The 5,024-nt window shown below is 30.4% G+C and overlaps 1 long non-coding RNA gene across 1 annotated transcript; it reads right to left on the minus strand.

Moving 5' to 3' along the window:
• Positions 1-4,332: 4,332 nt before the first annotated feature.
• On the minus strand, positions 4,333-5,024 carry LOC111621024. The gene is made up of 2 exons (XR_002755997.1): positions 4,780-5,024; positions 4,333-4,709 (listed from the first exon to the last, which is right to left on the minus strand). It is a non-coding gene; the product is annotated as an uncharacterized LOC111621024 (long non-coding RNA).

Below are 5,024 nucleotides of genomic sequence, written 5' to 3' on the forward strand. Positions count from 1 at the left end.
TGGAAATAAAAATAATTAAAATAATTACAACTTTACAAGAAGAGAGAAATTGACGAAGTTGCCCCGGGTATAGGGGCAAGATCGGCAACTTCTCTCTTTTTGTAAAGTTGTAATTATTTTAATTATTTTTATTAAAGTTGCCCCTGGTATAGGGGCAACAGTAATGGGGCAAGATAGGCACGTATATAAAATTATGTTATTAACAATGTATAAGTTGGAATTCACTATTAAAACAAAGAAATACAAATCCAACACCCATTTAATATTATTACAACGAAATGCAAGTTCAAAGACATATATACATGAATAACAAATGCAAACATGTTTTCATTTATCATCTGTTTGATTTTTATCCTTTGCTTCTAATGTGGCTTTATGTTGCCGATCTTACCCCGCTAGTCATGATTTCGAAACATTAAGTACAACCCTGAGAACAGAATGCCAAGCCACGATCTGGCCACGTGAATAAGTTGAAGTTACATCCTTCTAACAGGAAAAGTAACTTTCGTTATCATGGAATTATAACAAAACCTGCCAATTCAATATAAATGGAAAAAAAATATTATATGGAATTGAACGAAAATGAAAATTTGCTTGATAATTCAACTACGCTTGTTGGAGAACAATAAAAACACTACACTCAACAAGCCACCAATAAAACTCAACTGCCTAACCTATAACCAAAGTCTCCTTTTAATTTGTTTTTAAAAAAAAGCGCTTGACAAACTTGCCCCGCATGCCGAAGTTGCCCCGGTCTCCCCTAAATAAATTCAAAATTAAAGATAAATAAATAAAGTATTGTATTTTAAATGAATGAATGTTATACGTTTAATTCTTTAAAATTCCCATTCATTTAATTGAATATTTTGTATTCAGAACCTTTACAACCATAATTTGAGCTATAAATAATACGAATATTGCGAGGCATTGCAAAATCATTTTATTGATATTTACTTGGAAATATAAGTGACCTAAAAAAATAATATAAAAAAAAAATTCAACACATTGTTACATTTATTGCATTTTAAAAATGCAATAAATAATAAAAATTATTTTAAATTTATTCTAAAGTAGGGGTGGTTGAACAGTGGGGCACCCTAACCTCTGGCACTCCAAGTTTTATCATAACCGGTGTTTCCGGTCGAATCCGGTTGTTTGAACCCACCACTTTCCCGCAGGACCGCATGAGATCACTGTCATACACTGCAGCGCTGCAGTCATTTTCTAGTCAGTGGCATAAGCGTAGCGTGGGTGTCAGCCGCCCGGGGCAAAGGAAAATTTCGCCGCCCCCTTATTTAGGTATCTCAATTTAAAAGACTAAAATTCAGTTTCGTCACAAGAATAAGTAATGAAATATTCCGTGCTAGTGTTGCCACCTTTTTAAAATTGCTGACCCGGATGGCAGGTGAGTTTGTTCGAACAGAAGTTCCTGACGCATGTGTAATGTCATTTTGCAATGCGAAGAATAAAGTGCAGTGCATGCCGGTTCTAAATCAGTTACAGTTAGGAACTAGGAAGACTTGGATAGGAGTAACGTAAGTAACTAAATTAAGAAAAAACAACTACAGATGACTTTGCTCTATTGAATGTTGGAGACGTGTACGAATACGAATCGTACAAGCAGAAAAAAAAAGAAAAGGGCGACAGGTTGCGCACGATATTCCTGGACAAAATTAATAGTTCATCCAGACAGTGAATCGATTCTCGCACTGTCCGGGTGAAAACCGGACGGGTGGTAACACTATTCCGTGCTCATTTCAATCGATCTGAATCGTAGGTCCGACAAAAATATGAAATAAAATGGTTCAAAATTTTACAAGATATTATTATTATTTATTGTGAAATTTTGCCGCTTCCTAAAAATGAGCCGCCCCTGCCGCCCCCACTACGCTACGCCACTGTTTCTAGTAAAGTAATGCTCACCGCACTCAACAAAAATTATGCAGGAATGTCTCTATTATGTTACCACACTCCGTTCTCTTTCCAGTTGTGCAGATTTTTCACACAAGGAGTATTTGTGAGACCAGTTGGAATGCAGCTTTGCCATCTACGACGAATCTACGAAGGAGTTTCCAGCTGCTGTTGCAACATGTTTGTTTCAAGGAGAACATACGTTTTCTACATGCCACTATATGCCTGACGGTATCGCCACTTGTATCCAGGCAAGAGAAAGTCGTACAGTACATAATACAAAGTTCCTTTAAATTGCATCGTTGTTATACAGGAAATTGTTCCTTTGCTTTATTGCAATCACTTATTATCATAATTATTACATTTTCACCGATAAAGTTTCATCCGATTTCAACTTGGTGATTACAATAAATCAGTTATAATTCAAAGTAGTAGATTACATAAGAATGAGTGTATATTAAACAATATTAGAATTATCTGTATATAAATACAGTATATACATATGAAATAGGCTTCGATTTTTTAAGCCATTCTTCTTAATAATTAGAAATAACTTTTGATTCAGGATTTTTGTACAATTTATTATATCAAAACAATTTAACAATTTATTATATCAAAACATTAACAATTTATAAACCAGTCGTTCATTTTTAGCATGGAATACATTTATTATTACTTTTATAGAATCCTGGTTTGCAAAAGCAAGCATTTACGCAGAGTGCAATACAATATGTACCCTTAGGTCTGATTTGACGACCACAAGAAAAACGACCACACGGCGAAGCACATCCATGATGAACAGAATTAGGATCGGAACAACTCACTAAATAAATAATAAATAAATATTACATTTAAATTTTAAAAATAAAATTATAAAAGATAATCTTACCTTCATCCGGATGTGCAAAGGAAAAGGCAAAAAGCGTAAAAAGAATAAGCAGTAGCAGCTTCATGATGCTCTTAACTTATTAATATAAAATAAATATGAGATTTTCTTTATATAAAACACGTTATCTTTATAATTTATGTGACGTCAATTTCTAAAAATTTTTCCTTTTGATAATAAATATTACAACCATTGCGAAACTAATTTTATTTTATTTTATGTTTTTTTTATATAATGTTGAATTCAATAAAAATATAAATAAGGATAAAGAATAAAAGATAAGTATTTTAAACTAATACCTCTTTATATTATTTAATTTTTAAATTCCCGTTTATTTAATTGAATGTTTTTGTATTTACAACCTTATATTTTAAGCATTAATTAAGTAAAAACATATTTATTTTGTCCAGGTGATAAGCAAACGTATTGCTTATTAAACTCTTATAAAAAGTTTTATAAATATTTTATCAAATAATTGTTATAAGAACTGTATATTTTATAGTTTATAAATTAAATATACAAATAATAAATCATTTAATTAAAAATAATCTTATTAATTTTACTTTTTAAAGTAAAAAGTTACGTAAAATAGAAAGTAGATGTACAGCATCCTGGATGTTATCTCGTGCTTTACATATCTTTTTCGGAAGTTTACACCTAATAATTTATTTTATACCATTCTCTGCGTTATTTTTTTGACATATTTAAATTAAAAGAAGTTATTTTCATCCTTGGACACGTTAAAATAATATTTTATTAAAATCTTTATTAGTATAAAATAGTATGAACTTAAACACGAGAGACCACAAAAAATTTTTGGGTACGCAAAGCTTGAAAACAAAGAATTAATTTAATAAATTTTTATTTATATATTTATTTTTTTTTTTAAAGATAGACAAAGTGCAAGGTTGAGGGTGCAAGTTCACAAATATAGAAATACAAAATTTTCACAAGAATTATAAATCATTATTTTTTGAGGTAAGTAAAAACTGCAAACTAGTACAAAAATCATATAAAAATATATAAAATCCTGATTATTATTATTATTATTAAATTTATTAATGGTTGTTATCTTATTGCAAGGGCAGGGTAATTTACATAACATAAATTTGATTTCCACTTTTAATGTTTGTTGATAATATCAATATTTATTTCTATAATTGTATTATAATTAACATATTGAATATAGAATATGTATATTATAATTCTTACAATATGTATCTCGAAAGTTGTTTAAAAATATATAATTATTAATTATATATTTTATATAAATTCGCATTTTGAGACACTTAAGAATCTATGTTTTCATACCTATTAAATTTTAATCTATAATAAAAGTTTATTAATCCTCTCGGGACCGTATTCACAAGGCTGGCCTAGGAGTCTAGTAGTAGAATGGATCAAACCACTGAACACCAGTCGTGGGTTCGAGCCTTACCAACGGATGGCCACGTGGAGTATTCCGGCTTTCATTTACATTTGTAATTTATAAATAAGGGCCAATTTTCCATAAAAGCATCCCCCTTGTCAGATCGTCCACGCGTTGTTTTGGTGTAATCAAATAAACCAAATCAAACCTAGGAGTCGATTGGGAATAGACAATTTTATTCTCTGTATTCTTTATTTTGATGCTAAGCTTTACTACTAGTGGTTAATATATTTTAATATAAAGTATAAGTGTAAGTTACAATATACAAGTACATTTATATCTTTGATTTTTAACAAGGTATACATTTTCCATCCTCGGTGGATCTATAGCCTTGATTACAGTAACATCTTTCTAAAATAGAACATCTGTAATGTATATTTTTACATATTTCTTTGTTCTGATCTTCTGGACATGACGGGATGGTACACGGAGTAGCGCATTGTAAGAATCTTGAATTAGGAGTGTCGCATGGTACTGGAGAATCTATTGAAAATTGAAGCGAAAATCAAATTTATGAATGATATTTATGAATTAAAAATTTAGATTTACTTACAGCGGTACGCGTATGAAATGTTAATGATCAGCGAAAATCCAAAAAGAAATAGAAATTTCATTTTTTTAACATTCGATAGATTCCGTTACTATAACTGAACTGAAAGAAAAATACGATAGGAAGGGAGCGTAGCTTGATAAAGAGGCTTTAATACAGCTCGATAAGCAAGCCAATAATATAGATCGTTTTACTTTCAATGGACTCTGTCATTGGCTTGTCTATACAGCTGTATTAAAGCCGTTTTA

This window comes from Centruroides sculpturatus, unplaced genomic scaffold (assembly GCF_000671375.1).
Source record: "Centruroides sculpturatus isolate CEXI.00-Female unplaced genomic scaffold, Cexi_2.0 scaffold245, whole genome shotgun sequence".
NCBI lineage: Eukaryota > Metazoa > Arthropoda > Arachnida > Scorpiones > Buthidae > Centruroides > Centruroides sculpturatus.